This window comes from Zalophus californianus, chromosome 15 (genome assembly GCF_009762305.2).
Source record: "Zalophus californianus isolate mZalCal1 chromosome 15, mZalCal1.pri.v2, whole genome shotgun sequence".
Taxonomy (NCBI): domain Eukaryota; kingdom Metazoa; phylum Chordata; class Mammalia; order Carnivora; family Otariidae; genus Zalophus; species Zalophus californianus.
In genome coordinates this window covers 49,325,554-49,348,588 of record NC_045609.1, presented here as the reverse complement: position 1 = coordinate 49,348,588, position 23,035 = coordinate 49,325,554, and the positions used below count along the sequence as shown (strand labels likewise).

General features: G+C 41.7%; 1 non-coding gene across 1 annotated transcript; it reads left to right on the top strand.

Annotated features, from left to right (window-relative positions):
- Nucleotides 1–1,201: 1,201 nt before the first annotated feature.
- On the top strand, nt 1,202–1,308 carry LOC113923953. The gene has a single exon (XR_003520464.2). It is a non-coding gene; the product is annotated as a U6 spliceosomal RNA (small nuclear RNA).
- The last annotated feature ends 21,727 nt before the right edge of the window (nt 1,309–23,035 follow it).

The window sequence follows — 23,035 nt, the reverse complement described above, 5'->3', positions numbered from 1 at the left end:
AGCTGACTGAATGCATGGGGGAGGGAGAGAGCAGAAGGAGGTGAGACCACAGATGTGAGTCGTGCGAAGGTAGGGAACAAATCATAGAGACACTTGGAAGTCATTTGAAGCACCACAGCTTTCATCAGAGAAATAGGGAGCTGCTGCAGGCCCTGAGCAGAGGTATGGTAGAATCTTTGAATTTTGACTGGATCACTGGCTGCTGTGTGGGGAACATACAGGAGGAAGGAGGCAGTGAATTTGTTCAACTTCATTTTCGTCAGTTGTTCTAATTTCTTCAAATGCTTTTCTTTTCTTTCTTTCTTTCCTTTTTTAATTCTGTGATGACCTTGAACAAGGAGGAAAAGTACAGGTGTGCACGAGCATACCAAGGAGAACTTGAAGCATGGGGCTCGTTGGTCAGGAGAGAAAAGGAGAAGGCGGCTGTGAGGGAGGAAGATGCTGGCCAAGTGCTCCCACCACGCTGCTGGGGCTGGGAGCCAAGGTGCACACACAACCCGGGATGTCAGTGTGTCCACAGCTGCCCTGTGAGGACAGCGGCTGCATGACTGGAAGGTGAGATCATATCCTCCAGGATTAGCGGGGTTTCTCGAAAAAATTCAGCCAATTATTCTCCTCTGCTTAGTTTTCATTTCATCATGGTTTGTTTGTCATTACTTTACCTGTTTTAGTCAAAACTTCACAGCCTGTTTATAGTAAGATATAAGCCCTTGAACTTGGGATTCTCAGGGGTCGTGTCTACAGTTTTTGCTAACTAGTATTGATGTGTGTCAAGAAAGCCACATCCTCAACTCAACAGGACAAGGCTTTTGAACAAGATCTACTAAATCATTCTTCAGTCTTTTGGAATGAGGAGTTGATTTTCCTTCTTATTATGAAACCAAAAATAGAGAAGAGTGTGGTCAATTAATCCATTTTTATTTCCTAAGAATAAAACCAATCAGGCTCAGTATATGCTTGTGTGGCTGATCCTCAGAGTAGGAGACAGTGGGGTGTCCCCTGAGTGCTCTCGGGGAAGACGACACTTGGGGGAACCTCTCCATGCTCCCTCTCGGGTCTTTGGGACATGCTTGCAGAAGGCAAGTCAACTTCTTGTCTGAGAACCAGGTGTGATCTTCTGAGGCAGAGACATTGATAGTCAGTGTAAAATATAAAACCTGAGCAAGACATCCAAACTTGCAAGTCAGGTTTGGATACCAAGGTGCTTGTTTTGGCAGCACATATACTAAAATTGAAATGATACAGAGAAGATTAGCATGGCTCCTGTGTAAGGATGACACGCAAATTTATAAAGTGTTTCATATTAAAAAAAAAAAAATTGGCCCCCAATGCATCTTGCATAGTTGGTCTTCATGGACTGTTAGAGGACAACGAGATTTGTGCTCTGTGTAACGGGGAGGTGGCATATAAAGGTGCACATTTCCAGGTTTGCTTAAAACTCAGAACATCTTGTGAAACTGGTCACACTGACCAGTGTAGGGATGGTGACACGGAGGTGAGAAGCAGCCCCCACTTCAGTCCCTTTTGCACCACGGCTCCCCTTCTTGTCCCCAGTTAAGGAGCAGAGGGTCTGTGCTCGTAGATCATCATACTTGCATTGATTTTTCCCCCTTTAATAGGGAAATATTTCTCTGTATCCATGTTTTTATCAAAAGTGGGAAATCAAGAGAGGCACAAGCTTCAAAAAATATTTTGGGTCTCTTCTTTGTGGAAAGACATACCCTCACATGTCTTGGTGCACATTCTGGCTACAGGGGTTCCTTCTGCCCAGCCGATCCCCCATTCACGGCACTGCTGGACCCCGCGGCACTGAGTGCGTGTGCGCCGTGCTTCATCGGCTCCTGTGCCTGTGTGATGGGAGGCCAAGATTCCCTTGGTGGGCAGTTAGGGGCCTGGCATGGGGAGCTCTGGCCCACTGGGGGCCTGGTTTAAGTACAGCCAGATTGGCACAGTTAGGAGAGTAAAGAGGCTAAGAACCCTAGGGGTGGATGGGTAATGACATCAGCACTTGGGCTGGGGGATGCTGGGCCTCTCTGACCAGCCAACACCCTTGACTCTCCCCTGACACTGGATCGCGAGGATGATGCTCTTAGGATCTCAGTCCCTCTGAGCCCCAGTTTCTCCCTTTGTCCCGGGAGATGCTCCTCCCTGCCCTTCCAGTCTTGCCCATCTGTTGTGTCACCAAATGAGAGAGTAGGCCCTTGGGGATTTCGAAAACTGCTAAATTCTCCCTAACAAGGGCAATTCCTGGCAAAGCGGAGTGAGACTGTGGAGCTTGCTCGAAGTCAGGGAGGCAGGAGTGGGGAGCAGCCTGTATGGTTGGTCTGCTTCTCTCTGGAGGATGAGGGCCAGCGAGGGCTCTTGGGCCTCTCCTGCTGCATCTTCCGATGGGTCCCTGAGTAAGAAACCCCCTGAAGGAAAAGATAAGATGTTGGTGTTTATCTGGTGCTTTGCAGTTTCCAAAGTGTTTCCGAGAACATCTTCTCCTTTTCATCTCTTCCCAATCTCATAAAATTGGCAAGCAGGGGCAGTCACCTGAAGTCAAAGGACCAGGTAGTTGCAAACCATTTCTCTTTTAACTGAGAACCATCACTATACATATCTATCTATCTATCTATCTATCTATCTATCTATCTATCTATCTATCTTTAATTGCTTTGTTTAAGCTAATGAATAAAAAGAGTGCATTGCTAATATTCTATGCCTGATGAGGTTACTGTGGCAAGGGCAGGCTGTGTGACTCCCTGCCACTCCTGGGGGGCCCTGAAACCCACTCTGGCCCTCACCTGGCGGTAGCTCTCACCTTAGCTCAATGCCACCAACATTCTCTCTAGGAAGAAGTGCATGTCCCTTACTTTGTATGTCTCCTGAACCTTAAATTTAATACAATTTATCATGTGGTGGGCGCAAGCCACCAGGACAGAAGGGTTTTAGAAAAGCCAAGGCTCCTAGATGTACTCTCTTTTCGTCGGTCCTCTGTCACCTGCCCCCTGGGCACCTGCAGGAGAGCAACTTTGAGGAATTCCCCAGAACACTGCCCAACCCTGTTCCCTCCATGTTGGAGGTATGATTCCCACCATTTCCTACAGGAGATTTGGCCCCACTTTATCATCTCTGACATTTACAGCAGGAGATTGGGGTCACCAGGAATCCTGGGCTGGGACACAGGGGCCCTGACTTGCATGGGGGGACTCAGAAGTAGAGAAGTTCCAAGCAACTCAGTCCCCAGAAGGTATCTGAGGATCAATAAAGCCGTAATCCCCACCTAGCTGAGGCTGCTGGTGCGTGTTTACGGAGCCATTCCGGGCTGGCCAGTGATTTACAGCAGCCTCGCTTCAGAGGAGGCACTGAGGCTGGAGATTTGTGGCTCTCGGAAACATGGACAGCTCGCCCTGGGGGACACAGAGGGTGGGGCCCCCGCCCGGTCTCCCCACACAGCCTCTCTTTCTCCCATCCTCCCTCTCTCCCTTCTGTCCTTTCAAAGAATAACCTTACTGAGATATAATGCACATTCCATACAAGTCATCGATTGCAAGCATACCATGTCATGGTTTTCAGTGTATTCACAGAAATGTGTGACTGTTGTTACAGTCAACTTAAGAATATTCTCCTCACTTCCCTCAAAACCCCGTACACATGAGATGTCAGCCCTTTCCCCCAGCCCGGACACCATCATTAGGCAACCACGAATCTAACTTTCTGTCTCAATGGATTTTCCCCTTGTGGACATTTATACGAATGGAATCGCGCAGCATGTGGTCCTTTGCGGCTGCCTTCTCGCAATTAGTGTAAGGCTTTTGTGGTTGACCCACGTTGTAGCAGATGTCAGTATGGCAGCCAAATGTGCCAGTAATCCCACTCCCAGGCATAAAACCAAGAACAATGAAAATATACGTCCACACAAACACCCGTGCCCGAATGTCCACAGCAGCATTCTTCATTGTAGCCCCAAAGTGGAAACGACTTACATATTCAAGTGTTGAAAGGGTACACAGAATGGAATCTGTTTAATGGAATATTATTTGCAAATAAAAAGAATGAAGTACAGTGTCCGGCATGGGTGGACTTTGAAGACTTGCAAAGCGAGAGAAGCCGTTCATAGACACAACGTACCGCATGATTCCATTTCTGTGAAGGGTACAGAAAGGACAAATCCCTACAGACAGAAGGTAGACGAGTAGTTGCCCGGGCCTGGGGGGAGGGGGAGGCAATGCCTGCTCCTGGATACAGAGTTTCCATGCCGACGGATATGCTCTGGAACTGCACCGTGGTGTTGGCAGCACAGGGTGGGGACTGCACAAAAAAAATCACTGAACTCTACGTGTTAGATGGGTGGTTTCATAGTATGCGAATTATACCCCGACAGAGAGCATGAAGGACTGATGGAGGAGAGGGAGGAAGTGAAGGAGACTGGCAAGGGGCTTGTGTTGCAGGGGAGATGGCAAAGCTCCAGCTCTCTGGGCTCCTGTCTGCTCCACACGGCTTTTGGCCCTGGAACTGGCATAGCAGGAGTCACCCTGAACTCTCACAGGTGGTAAGAAGGAGAACTGGCTTGAGGCCCCAGCATGGGGGAAGAACACCGTGGGCCAGTGTCTTAGGTCCCCATCCCTGCCAGCAGAAGAAGGAGACCAAGACCCAATGTCTCCCACCCCCACCTACCATGGGAGATACCCAGTAGGCTCTTCCCTCCCTGTATGGAATGAGAGTTCCTATAACACCACGTGCTAGGGGGATCAATTGGGAACCCCATTCCCCATAAACAGCCAGGGGCAGAGCTCTCTACCCCAGGCTTGAGACGTCACTCCTCCACTGAGAGCCTTCCTAGACCTGGGGGCTTAGGCAAGGGGCTGGCTTCTTTGTCCCCCTAGGGCTAAGACCCTGTACTCCCACTAGAGACTCTGAGTGGGGGAGAGGAGTCACCATCACAATAAGGGAATCTTGTCACAATAAGCATCTGGCCAGAGAAACCTCTTGCCCCCTTGGATGAGAATTCCCCTACTTGCCAGGAGACATTGGTGCCCCATCTGGAGCCACACCTATATTCTCAGGTAGCACCAGCAGGGCCCAGTGGGAGCCCCAGAAGCACCAGGTAAACAGGCAGACTGGAACCAAGAGCCCTGACAATTAAACTGTCATTGGAACCACAGCCCACAGAATAAGCCAGTAGCTGTGTGCTAAAACTAAACAGGATGACTGCCTGCTAAAATAATAGATTGAAATAGGACCCAGAGTCTCCTAACATCCACCATCAACACACTTCCCTGTGGGCATGATTGAGTCCCATACTGCCTGTGAGCATCTCTGGGAACACAAGGGCTGTGCTTTTTGTTGCACATAAAATTTTTCTTTTGTTTTTTTCCCAGATTCAAAATTATACATGTGCATTGTAGAAAATCTGGAAAATAGAGACAAAGAAGAAACTGTAAATCACCTGTAATCCTACCACTCAGAGAAAATGCATGTTGTGTGTGTGTGTGTGTGTGTGTGTATTGATATTAACCATATATCCTTCCAATCTCTGTGTCTTTAGATGCAGAAAGGAAGTTTTTCTTTTATAGAAAATACCATTATTCAGGGCGCCTAGGTGGCTCAGTCAGTTAAGCATCTGACCCTTGATTTTGGTTCAGATCATGATCGTGAGATTGAGCCTCACGTCCAGCTGTGCACTCAGTGTGGAGTTTGCTTGAGACTCTCCCTCTCCCTCTGCCCCTTCTCCCACTCAAGCACACACTCTCTCAAATAAGGAAATTTAAAAAATCTTAAAAAAATACCACTATTCTATGGATAACATATTTGTAACTTGCTTTTTCCTATAGCATATATTCCTTCTCTAAATTATTAAATGCCTTTCTGTATAATTTCTAGTGGTTGCATGTATTTAGTGACATTTCTTTTTCTTTTTCTTTTTTTTTTTGAAATCAATATACCCCATTTATTCCAAAGCCACACCAGATATTTATGGTGCTAAAATTCCCAGGGATTTCAATTTACCTCTCTGAACATCTGAAATAAATTTCTGTTTTCGACACACAAAAAGTTATTCTAGGTCATATACCATCAGCAATCATAAAAGTTAAACATCTTTTTGCTGAAATCAGCAATGGGAATTCTGCTCGCAGGTTCCTGTGTTTTGTTTTGTTTTCTCTAGAAATTGCTTTGATTTCCCCTAGAGTATTTTTATTTCGGCCCTCTTTTTTTTCCTTTAAATTTTTTATTGTTATGTTAATCACCATACATCACATCATTAGTTTTGGGATGTAGTGTTCCATGATTCATTGTTAGTGCGTAACACCCGGTGCTCCACGCAGAACGTGCCCTCTTTAATACCCATCACCAGGCTAACCCATCCCCCTACCCTCCTCCCCTCTAGAACCCTCGGTTTGTTTTTCAGAGTCCATCCTCTATCATGGTTCGTCTCCCCCTCCGATTTACAACCTTCATTCTTCCCCTCCTGCTATCTTCTTCTTCTTCTTTTTTTTTTCTTAACATATATTGCATTATTTGTTTCAGAGGTACAGATCTGGGATTCAACAGTCTTGCACAATTCACAGCGCTCACCATAGCACATACCCTACCCAGTGTCTATCACCCAGCCACCCCATCCCTCCTACCCGCCCACCACTCCAGCAACCCTCAGTTTGTTTCCTGAGATTAAGAATTCCTCATATCAGTGAGGTCATATGATACATGTCTTTCTCTGATTGACTTATTTCACTCAGCATAACACCCTCCAGTTCCATCCACGTCGTTGCAAATGGCAAGATCTCATTCCTTTTGATGGCTGCATAATATTCCATTGTGTATATATACCACTTCTTTATCCATTCATCTGTCGATGGACATCTTGGCTCTTTCCACAGTTTGGCTATTGTGGACATTGCTGCTATAAACATTGGGGTACACGTACCCCTTCGGATCCCTACATTTGTATCTTTGTGGTAAATACCCACGAGTGCAATTGCTGGATTGTGGGGTAGCTCTATTTTCAACTGTTTGAGGAACCTCCATACTGTTTTCCAGAGGGGTTGCACCAGCTTGCATTCCCACCAACAGTGTAGGAGAGTTCCCCTTTCTCCGCATTCCCGCCAACATCTGTCGTTTCCTGACTTGTTAATTTTAGCCATTCTGACTGGTGTGGGGTGGTATCTCATTGAGGTTTTGATTTGGATTTCCCTGATGCCAAGAGATGTTGAGCACTTTTTCATGTGTCTGTTGGCCGTTTGGATGTCTTCTTTGGAAAAATGTCTGTTCATGTCTTCTGGCCATTTCTTGATTGGATTATTTGTGCTTTGGGTGTTGAGTTTGATAAGTTCTTTATGGATTTTGGATACTAGCCCTTTATCTGATATGTCATTTGCAAATATCTTCTCCCATTCTGTTGGTTGTCTTTTGGTTTTGTGGACTGTTTTTTTTTGCTGTGCAAAGGCTTTTTATCTTGATGAAATCCCAGTAGTTCATTTTTGCCCTGGCTTCCCTTGCCTTTGGCCATGTTTCTAGGAAGAAGTTGCTGCGGCTGAGGTCAAAGAGGTTGCTGCCTGTGTTCTCCTTTAGGATTTTGATGGGCTCCTGTCTCACGCTTAGGTCTTTCAACCATTTGGAGTCTATTTTTGTGTGTGGTGTAAGGAAATGGTCCAGTTTCATTCTTCTGCATGTGGCTGTCCAATTTTCCCAACACCATTTGTTGAAGAGACTGTCTTTTCTCCATTGGACATTCTTTCCTGCTTTGTCAAAGATGAGTTGACCATAGAGTTGAGGTTCCATTTCTGGGCTCTCGATTCTGTTCCATTGATCTATGTGTCTGTTTTGGTGCCAGTACCATACGTCTTGATGATGACAGCTTTGTAATAGAGCTGGGAGTCCGGAATTGTGATGCCGCCAGCTTTGCTTTTCTTTTTCAATATTCCTCTGGATATTCAGGGTCTCTTCTGGTTCCTTACAAATTTTAGGATTACTTATTCCATTTCTTTGAAAAAAGTGGATGGTATTTTGATGGGGATTGCACTGAATGTGTAGATTGCTCTAGGTAGCATTGACATCTTCACAATGTTGGTTCTCCCAATCCATGAGCATGGAACGTTTTTCCATTTCTTTGTGTCTTCCTCAATTTCTTTCATGAGTATTTTATAGTTTTCTGAGTACAGATACTTTGCCTCTTTGGTTAGATTTATTCCTAGGTACCTTATGGTTATGGGTGCAATTGTAAATGGGATCGACTCCTTAATTTCTCACTCTTCTGTCTTGTTGATGGTATATAGGAATGCCACTGATTTCTGTGCATTGATTGTATATCCTGCCAATTTACTGAATTCCTGTAGGAGCTCTAGCAGTTTTGGGGTGGAGTCTTTTGGGTTTTCCACATACAGTATCATATCATCTGCAAAGAGTGCAAGTTTGACTTCCTCTTTGCCAATTTGGATGCCTTTAATTTCTTTTTGTTGTCTGATTGCTGTGGCTAGGACTTCTAATACTATGTTAAATAACAGTGGTGATAGTGGACATCTCTGCTGCGTTCTAGACCTTAGGGGGAAAGCTCTCAGCTTTTCCCCATTGAGAATGATATTCGCTGTAGGTTTTTCATAGATGGCCTTTATGATATTGAGGTATGTACCCTCTATCCCTATACTCTAAAGAGTTTAGATCAAGAAAGGATGCTGTACTTTGTCAAATGCTTTTTCTGCATCTATTGAGAGGATCATATGATTCTTGTTCTTTCTTTTGTTAATGTATTTTATCACGTTGATTGTTTTGCAGATGTTGAACCAAACTTGCAGCCCAGGGATAAATCCCACTTGGTCATGGTGAATAATCCTTTTAATGTACTGTTGGATCCTGTTAGCTAGTATTTTGGTGAGAATTTTTGCATCCATGTTCATTAGGATATTGGTCTGTAATTCTCCTTTTTGATGGGGTTTTTATCTGGTTTTGGGATCAAGGTAATGGTGGCCTCAAAAAAAGAGTTTGGAAGTTCTCCTTCCATTTCTATTTTTTAGAACAGTTTCAGGAGAATAGGTATTAATTCTTTTTAAATGTTTGGTAGAAATCCCCTGGGAAGCCATCTGGCCCTGGGCTTTTGTTTCTTGGGAGATTTTTGATGACTGCTTCAATTTCCTTAGTGGTTATAGGTCTGTTCAGGTTTTCTCTTTCTTCCTGATTCAATTTTGGTAGTTGATACATCTCTAGGAATGTATCCATTTCTTCCAGGTTGTCTAATTTGCTGGCTCATAGTTGCTCATAATATGTTCTTAAAATTGTTTGTATTTCTTTGGTGTTGGTTGTGATCTCTCCTCTTTCATTCACGATTTTGTTGATTTGGGTCATTTCTCTTTCTTTTTGATAAGTCTGGCCAGGGGTTTATCAATCTTGTTAATTCTTTCAAAGAACCAGCTCGTAGTTTTGTTGATCTGTTCTACTGTTCTTTTGGTTTCTAGTTCATTGATTTCTGCTCTGATCTTTATTATTTCTCTTCTCCTGCTGGGTTTAGGCTTTATTTGCTGTTTTTTCTTTAGCTTACACCTTCAGGAGTAGGGTTAGGTTGTGTATTTGAGACCTTTCTTGTTTCTTGAGAAAGGCTTGTATTGCTATATACTTTCCTCTTAGGACTGCCTTTGCTCTAACCCAAAGATTTTGAACAGTTGTGTTTTCATTTTCATTGGTTTCCATAAATTTTTTTAATTCTTCTTTAATTTGCTGCTTGACCCTTTCATTCTTTAGTAGGATGCTCTTTAGCCTCCATGTATTTGAGTTCTTTCCAACTTTCCTCTTGTGATTGAGTTCTAGTTTCAAAGCATTGTGGTCTGAAAATATGCAGGGAATGATCCCAATCTTTTGGTACCGGTTGAGACCTGATTTGTGACCTAGGATGTGATCAATTCTGGAGAATGTTCCATGGGCACTAGAGAAGAATGTGTATTCCGTTGCTTTGGGATGGAATGTTCTGAATATGTCTGTGAAGTCCATTTTGTCCAATGTGTCATTTAAAGTCCTTATTTCCTTGTTGATCTTTTGCTTAGATCATCTGTCCTTTTCAGTCAGGAGGGGGTTAAAGTCCCTTACTATTATTGTATTGTTGTCAATGTGTTTCTTTGCTTTTGTTATTAATTGCCTTATATAATTGGCTGCTCCCATGTTAGGGGCATAGATATTTACAATTGTTAGATCTTCTTGTTAGATACACCCTTTAAGTAGGATATAGTGTCCTTCCTCATCTCTTATTACAGTCTTTGTTTTAAAATCTAATTTGTCTGATATAAGGATTGTCACCCCAGCTTTCTTTTGCTGTCCATTAGCATGGTAAATGGTTCCCCCCCTCACTTTCAATCTGGGGGTGTCTTTGGGTCTAAAATGAGTCTCTTGCAGACAGCATATCGATGGGTCTTGTTTTTTAATCCAATCTGATAGCCTGTGTCTTTTGATTGGGGCATTTAGCCCATTTACATTCAGGGTAACTATAAGGATATGAATTTAGTGCCATTGTATTGCCTGTCAGGTGACTGTGACTGTATATTTTCTGTGTTCCTTTCTGGTCTATGCTGCTTTTAGGTTCTCTCTTTGCTTAGAGGACCCCTTTCAATATTTCTTGGAGGGCTGGTTTCGTGTTTGCAAATTCCTTTAGTTTTTGTTTGTCCTGGAAGCTTTAATCTCTCCTTCCATTTTCAATGATAGCCTAGCTGGATATAGTATTCTTGGCTGCATATTTTTCTCGTTTAGTGCTCTGATGATATCATGCCAGTCCTTTCTGGCCTGCCAGGTCTCTGTGGATAGGTCTGTTGCCAATCTCATGTTTCTACCATTATAGGTTACATATCTCTTCTCCTGAGCTGCTTTCAGGATTTTCTCTTTGTCTCTGAGACTCATAAGTTTTACTATTAGATGTCGGGGTGTTGACTTATTTTTATTGATTTTGAGAGGGGTTCGCTCTGCCTCCTGGATTTTGATGCCTGTTTCTTTCCCCATATTAGGGAAGTTCTCTGCTATAATTTGCTCCAATATACTTTCTGCCCCCCTCTCTCTTTCTTCTTCTTCTGGGATCCCAATTATTCTAATGTTGTTTCGTCTTATTGTATTGCTTATCTCTCGAATTCTGCCCTCGTGTTCCTGTAGTTGTTTCTCTCTCTTTTTCTCAGCTTCTTTGTTTTCCATCATTTGGTCTTCTATATCGCTAATTCTCTCTTCTGCCTCATTTATCCTAGCAGTTAGTGCCCCCATTTTTTATTGCACCTCATTAATAGCCTTTTTGATTTCGACTTGGTTAGATTTTAGTTCTTTTATTTCTCCAGAATGGGTTTCTCTAATAACTTCCATGCTTTTTTCAAACCCAGCTAGTATCTTTAAAATCATGATTCTGAACCCTAGTTTCAGCATCCTACTAATGTGTGTATTGAGTAGGTCCCTGGCAGATGGTACTACCTCCTGTTCTTTTTGCTGAGGTGATTTTTTTCATCTTGTCATTTTGTCCAGAGGAGGATAGATGAATGAGAGAACAAAATGCTAAGAGGTTAACAACGTCCTCAGAAAATATACTCTATACAAATCAGAAAAGACCTGAAAGCAGGGGAGAAGTAAGGGAAAGAAAGAAAAAAGAAAGAGAAAAAAAAAGAAAAAGGAAAAGATAAAAACAAACAAAAACAGAACAAAACAAAAAATACAGAATATGATTGAATATGATCAGGCTAGCGCATAGAACAGTGCCACACACTAGATTTTGGGTGTATTTTGGTCTTTTAGAAGAAATTGCCTCCTAAAATTTTAAAGAGAGAAAGACTTATATGTGTACAAAATAACGGTTGGTACAATGAACAGATGGAATATGAATGTAAAGATGAAAATTATAAAAGATTTTATAAGAGGAATTGATAAGAGAAGAAGTTGTTTGAAAAAAAGAAAGATTTAAAAAAAAAGAAAAAGAAAAGGGAAAGACTGTGATCAGGCAGGAGACTAGAACAAAGCCATACACTAGTGATTTAGGGTATATTTTGATATGTTAGAAGAAACTGTTTCTCAAAATTTTAAAGAGAGAACAACTTATATATATATATATTCCAAAAATAGGGGTAACTACTATGAAGGGATAGAATATGACTCTAAAAATGAAAAATAAAAAAAAATTTAAAAAAAACGGGATTGATAAGATGTTGGTTGAAAAAGGGAAAAAGAAAAATTTAAAAAAAACCAGTTAAAAAAATTAACTTTGAAAGACTAATGAATCATAGTAAAAAAGCCATGAATTCTATGTGCAGTATTCCCCTAGCGCTGGAGTTCTCCCGTTCTCCTTGATCGGTAAACTTGGTCTTGGCTGGCTGTTTGTGCTGATCTTCTGGGGCGCGGCCTGTTGCCGTGGGTCCCAAATGTCTTTGCCGGAGGCGGAATTGCCTTGCCCTTGTCGTCCGGCTAAGCAATCTGTTCGGGTTTGCTCTCTGGAGCTTTTGTTCCTTGCAAGCTCTTGGTACAGCTTTGGAGGATGAGAGTGAAAATGGTGGCCTCCCAATCTCTGCCTGGAGGAGCCGAGAACTCGGGGCCCTGCTCCTCAGTGTGCCCCCAGAGAAAAGCAGTCAGTCACTCCCGTCTCCCCAGTCTCTGGCCGCACTCTGTGCTCACCCGGCCTGTGACCGAGCATTTCTATCTCTGGCACCTGACCCCGTGTGGAGTCTCCAAACCCAGCAGATCCCTGTGGTCCGCTCCCGCGCTGCTCCTCCCAGGGGGAGGAAGGGGGGTCTCCCTGGATCTGCCACTTGTGGGGTCCCTGCTGGAGGAGCCGTGGCCTGACTGTGCCGCGGATCACAGGTTATGGCAACCCCGAGCTGAGAGCCCGCGCCTTGGCTCCGTCTCTGCACCCGGCTTCCCTGCTCCGCTACCTGGGAGCTCTGCCGCACTCAGGCATCCCCCGTCCTTCTGTGACCCCGAGGGTCCTGAGACCACACTGTCCCGCGAGGGTTCCACCCCCCGCTTAGCCACTGGAATGACGTCCCTCAGCCGAGCCAACTTTTAAAAGGTCCGATTTTGTGCTCCACGGCTCTATCACTTGCCAGAAGCGGCCGACGGAGGCCCCCTCCCCCGCCGTCTCTCCTCCCGAATATCACCTCGGATTCACTTCTCCGCACGTCCTACCTTCCAGTAAGTGGTCGCTTCTCTGTTCAGAGAGTTGTTGCTACTGTCTTCTTCAATCTCCTGTTGAGTTCGTAGGTGTTCAGAATGGTTTGATCCTTATTCAGCTGAATTCCTGAGACCAGAGGAAATCCAGGTCTCCTACTCCTCCACCATCTTGCCCCCTATTTAGTGACATTTCTGTGAAGAATGTATATCAGTTACTTTTGGACCATCTACCCTTGGCACAGTATACCATAGGTGCTCAATAAATGTTGGATGAATGAATTGATAGAGCTCTGTGGCCAGGCTGAGGGCCACAGTGCCTGATGAGTCTCTTCACTGGGCATTTCATATGTTCCAGCCCAGCCCTGTAAAGGAAGAAAGGGCCTGTTTCCCAGCTTGTGGGAAATCTTCAGGTACCAGCTGGAGTCATGGCTCCCATGTTAAAGATTCTCTCCTGGGCAAAAGGCCCTTTCACCCCAATGTTTCCAAATGGAGTGTGACTCAGTCTTGGCCCCCCAGGTCTCCCAGAAAGGAGGGCCCACTCCTGGCCCACCCAGGAGAAACCTTGCTGCAATTGCAGACAATTTGCAATTCTGCCCTCCCATCCTGACTCCTGCTTATACCTTAAGGCCTATGTGCCTTTGCAGGTTGTGTTTCAATCTGAAACATCCACCCTGCATTTCCCATTGGAAAACCCTAATCTGATGTCAAGACCCACTTCCAGGTACACTTTTTCAGTGGATCTTCTCTGACCCCTTCTGGCACCTCCACTGTACTCCCCTGTACTCCTTGCACTTGGTGTAAGAAAGCATCAAACAAAAGCCTTGGCCATCTGTTGGGGAAATGTGTTCTTGGATCTGTTCTACTCATTAGACTACAGATCCCCAGCCTGACCTCAGCCCTCAGTAAATGCTCCTTGGAAGGATTAATTGGTAGGATGGGACTGGCCTGCCTCTGCAGAGGGGCAGAAGGCTTCATGTTCTCTAACCACTGGGCCATCCAAACACCCTTGGGCAGAGGTCTTCAAACCTGACAGCACCTGACCTTGCAGCTCTAGAGGTAGAGAAACAGCAGCTGCCTGGAGCGGGGCTGGTACTACCCAGGGAACATGTGCCCTTGCTTTGCTGCCTAGGATACCAGAGGGTTGCTAGAGCAGAGAGAAGACAACGATATTTTGGCATGTTTCCTAACCATGGTTTATGAAAGGGAAAGTCATCTTTATTGCATTTATTTAGAGAAGGGGGTTATAAGCACTTCATCTGGTGTGCACTTCAGAGCAGCTGTTTGGTATTACCAAGGAGAAAGACGAGTGACTTGTGCTCCTTGTTCCAAGCCAGAGAATCCAACTCAATAGACACAATGGCGTCTCTTGTGACAGGCAGGGCTCTTGGAGCTGGGCAGTTTTCTCCCAAATCCCTTCAGTCTATGTCCCAAGATCTTTTTATCTTTTAACCCTAAGGCTTCATTTAGCCAATAGCTATTTCTTGATACTGATTCTGGGGTTGGTCCAGGGCTGGACTGGAGGCTGGAACTCAGAGATGTGTCAAACAGAAGCTGCCATGTTGAAATGGATTTTCCACTATGAGAGGGCACAGGAGAAAAGGTTTAGTTACAAGCAACAGACACTGATTCTGGCTAGCATAAGCAGCAAAAGAATTTGTTGGATGTATATAGAGACACTCCCAGAATTCATGGGAAGGCTGGTGAGCAGATTTGGAGAATTGACTGGAACCAAGGGAAGCTAAGTAATAGGAAACATATCAGCCATGGGAGCCATTTTTTTTTTCATTGACACCCGTGGGCCTTTGGCTGTCCTGAATATTTTCTCAAGTGTCCCTGAGTGTTTGAGTCACTCTGTCAAGATTCAGTGTACTAAATGGAAGCAACAGATTGGCCAAATCGAGGCCATCTACCTGAACTCTAGGAGAAAGAAAGCAGGGAGGAATAGCTGGTCTTTTGGATTCCTTAGGGGGTGGCAGGGAGGAGAGCCCTGCCCACAGCTAGCATTTCTGTTGAAATTTCTTCCTTTAAAATTTTTCTTATGGTTGTAGAGGAGAGACACTTGGGATCTTCAAAAGTAAGGATGATGTTCTATTTCTTAAGCTAAATGTGAATTTTAGTAAGACACTATCCAACTCAGTCAGTGGGATAAATAAATATATTACTCCCAGGCCTCACTAGAAAGCAAGCCTTAGATGCAAGCTGTGGGAGAGTCTGTCTGTCGCAAATCCTAGATTGTGCAGATAGATGCCTTTTAAAGGTGCTTGCATTTTGAATGTTTTATTTTCCAGTGACCTCATTTCAAATTCAAATTTAAAGTTCCCAGTGGTCAAGGTTATCTGTTTTTCTGTGTACTGTTAAGGCAGAGTGTGCTCAAATCTCACAAAGAAATACTTTGACCTGCCATTAACTGGAAGAAACACATTTTTACTCTTAAGAAACCTGAAGTCAAATCTCTGTGGGTTTTCTAGCCAAGTAACAAGGATTTGAAATCCAAAAAGATGGTGGTCCTGAGCTGTCTAGTCATATCTTTCTTTAAATTACTTCTGAACCACAAAGTTACTCTGTGGAGTGGAGAATGATTGCCAAGCTTTTCATGGTGTTCTCACAGCCTTTTCTTTCATAAGTATTTGGTGAAAACACCTCAAGAGTGCACATCTGATTAATATCAGAAACATTTTCAGTGTCACTCATTGCCTTTATTAACTATCACCCATTTTCCCCACCTGGATAACCCAAACTTACAATCTGACTGAGTGTCATTAGTTTCAGTCACTGTGGCAAATATTCACTTACTCAACATATATTTTGAATGCCTACCAAGCTCCATAGCCAAGGTAATGAGGACAAATGAGACCTGATCTTTTCCTGAAGATTATGTTCTGTGCAGAAGATAGATCAGCAAAAGACAACTAAAATTCAGAGTGGTAAGAGCTCTGAATGGATTAATTACAGAGCACCACAGGAGTATGTGCCAAGGATGTCTCTACTCCAGCCTGGGAAAATTGAGGCCAGTGGCCTAGGCTGGGGTGATGAGAGTGTAAATAGAGGAGAAAGGAAGCCTGGGACAAAGTGTAGGGGGCAGAACTGTTTGGAACCTCAACTATGTGGATGTGGAGTGGCAGAGATATGGGAAGAAAAAGACACAGGGAGACCCGTTTGGACTGCCTTATAAAGAGATTCCTATCTTGACTATAAAAATAGGAAGATGAACCATTTCAGGAATCGGCATGGAAGAGAATAAGTTTAGTTTTTAAAATACTGTTTTTGTTGTTGTTGTTGTTGCCAGAGTAATGTTTAAGAGAAACTTTCCAATTGAGATCTTAAATCCTCAGAGTGCTGGGAGGGAGATTTATATTTCAAAGTCATCAGAGTATACATGACCCATGAATGGATGAGTGCATTCAGAGAGACTAGGTCCAGTGAGATGATAGTTATTTTAGGACAGGGCCAAAGGCACACCTACTGCTAGCAGATGGGTTGGGAAGGAAACATCCTCAAGGGAGGCAGAGAAGGAGTAGTCTGCCAGAGAACAGTCAATATTTTGTCAGAATTTTTAGCTCCCTGGTAAATCTCTATTTATAGAATGTGGTGGCTATTTGATCTGACTCAGAGCTCGTCTAAGCTCAGCTGGGGGTGAAAAATGGGGAAGACAAAAAGGAAACCTACTCTCAGGACAGTATTGAACCAATACCAAACTGTTGGCAACATCTCAGCTACCTAAGGCTGTGATTTCATTTAAGGAAAACTAGACCCTGATTGGGAATTTAAAAAGAAATTCTGGCAAACTAGACCACCATAGGGAATTTTGAAAAACTCTGACATATTCCTGGAGATCTAAAAGCCAGCACACATGCACAAAGGCTGAGGCAAGGAGAAGTCACCCGTCTAGTTTACAACAAAAAATTATGAGACATGTAAAGAAGCAAGAAAATATGCCACATACACAGAAAAAAAGAAAAGAAAAAAGCTGGCAACAGAAAATGTCCTTGAGAGGGCACAGATTTTGTACTTACTATGCAGAGAATTTAAATCAGTTATTATAAATATGTTCAAATAATGAAAAGAAAGCATGCACAGAGTATTAAAATAAAAGTATGACAATGATGCCTCACCAAATACAGAATGTCAATGAAGAGAGAAATTGTATATATACATAAATAGAAGTTTTGAAATTGAAGTGAAAAAGTCACTGGAGGAACTCAAGAACATATTTGAGCTGGAAAAAGAAAGATTCAGTAAGCTTAAAGATTATCCAGTCTGAGAAGCAGAAAGAACAAATAATGAAGAAAAATGAATAGAACCTCAGAGGTCTATGGGACACAAGCAAGCATACCAACATATGCAAAATAGGAGTCCCAGACAGAGATGAGGAAACAAAGAGACAGAGAATAATTTAATAAAGTATCTGAAAAGCTTTCAAATTTGATGAAAAACATTAATCTACACATCCAAATAGAACAAAATCCAAAAGATCCACCATAGACATATCACAGTCAAATTAATGAAATTCAAAGACAAAGAGAAAATATTAAAAACAGTAAAAGAGAAGCAGTTTATTAAGTACAAGGAATACTCAATAATATTAACAGCTGGCTTCTCATCAGAAAACCAGAGGTCAGAAAACAATGGGATGACATCTTCAAAGTATTGGAAGAAAAAGCCTATTAAGCAAAAATTCTTTATCTAGCTAAACTCTCCTTCAGATTGAAAGGAAAGTTAAAGCATTTCCAGATAAATGAAAACTAAGAATTTGTTGCTAGCAGACCTGAAAACAAAAACAAACACAAAACAAAACAAAACAAAACAAAAACCAAAAAACTAACCAGAATTCTTTAGGCTAAAATGAAGGGACACTAGACAATAATTCAGGCTACACAAAGGAAAAAGCAGCAGTAAAAATAAACCATGTATTATGAAAGACAATATAAACATGTTTTTGTTTGTAAATCTTTACTCCTCTGTCCTTAAAATACTGCATTAAAATAAATATGAAACTGTATCATATACATATAAAAATATAATTTTATATATAAACATAAAACATATAAATATAAACCTATATAAACATATAAAATATAATTTTTATGAAAATAATAGCAGCCAAGGATGAGGGAAGGAATGAAGTAATAGTGGAGCAAAGTTTTATATACTCTTAAAATGCTATTTGCAATCCCAGGCCAATGACTGAGAAAATAACTTGGAAAAGTCTGGTAAAAGAAATAACAAAGGAATTAAAATGCTACACTAGGAACTGTCTATTTAACACCACGAAGAGTGAGATATCAAGCCAATAGAGAAACAATAGCAAAAGATATAGGACATATATAAAAGAAATGGCAAAATAGCAAACAAGAATCTCACATTATAATCAATTACATTATTTATAATGGATTAAATGCCCAAATCAAAAGACAGAGATTGGAAGAATGTATTAAAAATTATCCAACTGTATGCTAAGAGAGACACATTTTATATTTAAAGACATAAATAAAGAATAGAAAAGATATACCACACAAAGAGCATACAAAAGAGAACTTTAAGACAAAAATCATTACTAGATACAAAGAAAGACCTTATAATAATATCAGGGTTAATCCATTCAGAAAATATAATGATTGTAAACATTTATGCATGTAATCACAAAGACTCAAAATACGCTATGCAAAAAATGACAGAATTGAAGAAAGAAATAGACAATCAACAATAATATTTGGAGACTTCAATACCCTAATATCAGTAAAGAATAAACAACTGGGCAGAAGTTCAACAACAAAATAGAACACTTGAATAACTCTATAAACCAAATAAATCCATCTTGAAAAAAACACTATAAACTATGTAATTGCATATGAATTATTCTCCATATGCCAGTCCGCAAAATATGTCTTCATAAATTTAAAAGGATTGCAACCATACATTTATTTTCTCCACTTCAAAGGAATGAAATTAGAAATGAACAACAGAAAAAATTTGAGAAATCCCAAGTTTGTCTAAATTAACCAACATATTCCTAAATAATCAATAAGTCAAAAAGGAATCACATGAGAAATTTGAAAAAACAAGTTTGAACAGCTTAAACAACCATCAAGTGATGAATGTAAACAGGTAGTATATCTACTTAAGTTCAAAATCTGCAGGGTAGGGCTGGCAGGCTGGAGACACAGGAAGAGTCAATATTGCAGTTCAAGTCTGAAGGCCTGCTGCAGAATTCCCTCTTGCTTTTAGGGAGGTCAGCTTTTTGTTCTATTAAGGCCTTCAACTAACTGGATGAGGGCAACCCACATTATGGAGCACAATTGTTTTATTCTAAGTCCACCAATTTAAATGTAAATCTCATCCTAAAACACCTAACAGAAACACCAAAACCATAAGAAACAAAGAGAAAATAAATAATAAAATGATAGAGGATTTAATTGCTAATTTATCAATACTTACCTTCAATATAAATAGTATAAACCTACCAATCAAAAGAGAGAGATTGGCAGAGTGAATAAAATAATAACTCAAGTAAATGCTGTTTCTAAGAAATGGACTTAAATTGCAATGACATGGGCAGATTGAAAGTTAAATGATAGAAAAATATGCTATGCAAATATTAATAAAAAGAGTGACTATATTAATTTCTGATAAGTAGTCTTTAGCACAAAGAAAGTACTAGAGATAGATGAATGTTACATGGTGATAAACATAGCAATCTACTAGAAAGATATAATGAAACTAAATATGTACATACCAAACAATAGAGCCTTGAAATACATAAGGGAAAAACTGATTAAACTGAAAAAAAAAAAGAGAAATCCAAATGAACAAAATTACAAGATGAAACTTGAGCTAAACCTCACATTTTATACAAAAATTAACTCAAAATGAATCTGAGTTAAATGTAAAATGTAAAACTAGAAAACTCTCTGAAATAAAATAAAACATAGGAGAAAATCTTCAGGATCTAAGAATAGAGGAATAGTTCTTAGATTTGACACCAAAGATGTGACTCATAAAAGGAGAAATCGACACACTGAACCACATCCAAAACAAAATCTTTTGCTCTGTGTGGATGAGAAGACAAACTACATACTGGAGGAAAAAATGTTTGCCAAACCACATATCTTATAAAGAACTAATATCTAGAAGAAAGCTCTCAAACCTACCAGTAAAAAAAACACAATCTAATTAGAAAATGGGCAAAGGGTATGAACAGACATTTCACTGAAGACCATATACAGATGACAAATAATCACATGAAAATATGTTCAACATCATTAGATATTAGGGAAATACAAATTAAAACCCATAATGGGATAATTACTATGTATCTATCAGAATGGTGAAAATTAAAAACAGTGATGATGATAACACCATATGCTGGTGAGGTTGTGGAGAAATTGCCTCACTCTTATATTGCTTGTAGAAATGTAAAATGTTGTAGGCACTCTGAAAAACATTTTGGCAGTTTCACATAAAATTAACCATACAATTAACGTACAACCCAGAAATTGCATTCTTGGGCATTTATTCACAGAAGTGGAAACTTATGTGCATGTAAAAATCCGTATCCAAATGTACAAAGTGGCTTTATTCATAATGGTCAAAAACTGGAAAGAGCCCAGATACCCTTCAATGGATGAATGATTAAACAAACTGTGGTTTATCCACACCGTGAATATATTACTCAGCAATAAGAAGGAAACAACTATTGACACATGCAATAGCTTGGATGGATCTCAAGAGCATTTGCTGAATGAAAAAAACCAATCTCCAAAAATTGCATACTGCATGATTCCATTTATATAACATGCTTACAATGATAAAATTATAGGGATGGAGAACAAACTGGTGGTCACAGGGAGTCAGAGACAGGGAATGGAGAAGGGAGGTGAATGTGGTCATAAAGATGGAACTGTTCTGTATTTTGACTCTGGTCATGAATAAACAAACCTACATGTGATAAAATTGTATGAAACTAAATACACACGCAAATGAGTAAAAAAAAAAAAAAAAAAAACTAGTGAAACCGAATAAGATTTGGGGCTTGTAGCAATGTCAAAATTGTGTTTATGACATTATACTGTCGTTTTGCAGAATGCTAGCATTGGGAGAAATTGTATAATAGTATTTGGGGACCTCGCTGTATTATTTCTTATCACTCCATGTAAATGTATAGTTAACTCAGTAAAAGTTTATATTAAAAACAACAGCTTCCTTTCCAACCAGGGCCCAGCAGAATGGCACCCACAAAGAAGGGTGGCAAGATGAAGTGCTGTTCTGCCATCAACCAGGTAATGACCAGAGAATACACAATTGACATTCAGAGGCACATCCATGGAGGGAGCTTCAAGAAGCGTGCCCGTTGGGCACTCAAAGAGATCTGGAAATTTGCCATGAAGGAGATGGGAACTCCAGATGTGTGCATTGATACCAGGTTCAACAAATCTGTCTGGGCCAAAGGAATAAGGAATGTTCTAAACTGTATCCATGTGTGGTTGTCCAGAAAACATAACGAGGATGAAGTTTCACCAAACAAGCTCTATACATTGGCTATCTATGTACCTGTCACCACTTTCAAAAATCTACAGGCAGTTAATGTGGATGAGAACTAATCACTGATCGTCAAATACAGGTATAAAACTGCCCAAAAGAAGCGAACAAACAAACAAACAACAACAAAAAAGACCAAGGAAAGGTGGAAAATTATAGGGAAGAATCCAGAGAATAATAATTAAAAGATGAGGAAGTCAAGAGGTTTTGATGAAAAGGACAAAATAAAATATATTTCAAGTACATTATTCCAGGAAAAAAACGGTTGTAGGCCATGCTTCCTACTTCATTTACTCTGAGCTCAGTCCCACATGCCTCTGCATGGGCCCCCCCCTCCCCATGGGCCCCATACTACCCAGAGAAGCACACCCACACCTAGCAACTATCATTTGACTATGGAGCTTTCCAGGGCCCAAGGGCCCCCTGCAAAGTTGGGAGAGAAAGTTGCTACCTAGAAATGGGGCCAAACTTGGGGACAATTCATTTCCTATACTTACCAAATTCAGTAACTGATTTCCATTATTACCTTCCATCTTTGCTTTCTTAGGATGCCCAGTTTTAGGTGAGTTACCACCAAGGTTGATCTTCTTCTGGATATTAGGAGTCAAGCCTAGATTTTCAATGGAGCAGAATGGTGTTCCTGAGCCTCCTTTCTCTCCAAAGAACTTGGGAAGGAGAGCATGATTGCCCACCTGCACTATTTGGGATCCTAGGGTCCAAAGTCTGAGTCTTGGGTGTCCATATAGCCCATGAGAGTGGCAGGGGTCGGGGGTTAGAAGACATGTTCTGATTTTCTGTCCCTTTTGGGGAATGACTTTAGTAGTGGGGTTGAGTTAGTTCTGTTTACTAGTTCCAGACAAGTTAACAGGTAAGGGGTTAGAAGGGGACATGGGAGAGGTTTCCAGGCTTGGGGCAGACAGCATAGTGAAGAGATAAGCTCACAGTTCTGGAATCTGCCCAGCTCAGCTGGAGCCTGGACTCTCACTCACAGTGTGACTTGACCTGTGAGATGGGAAGGACAATGCTTATCATGTATCAGAGCCTGGGTAAGCTTCGGGGGTGGGGGTCGGTGGGTAGTTACTTAATAATTCACTTGTGCTCCCTGAAGGAGGACAGGATCAAGGAGGCAGCTGGACCCTAAGGTTAGTTCTGTGGAAAGGCAGCCTCCAGCCAGACTGACAGCGGACGGACACAGGACCCTGGGCTCAGGATGCCCAGGCCCACAAGGCATGACTTCCTAAATCACTTGTGATGACACCCAATCTGCTGGTAAATGTAGTTTCTTGGGCTAAGGCTTATTTTCAGCATGGCCCACTTGCTCCCATCTCTTTCTGCTCTCCTCCAGCTTCTGGGGCTCAGATGGGAGGCCATTCCTAGCCCCCAGAATCGTCTGACTTGTTCCCTCTTTTAC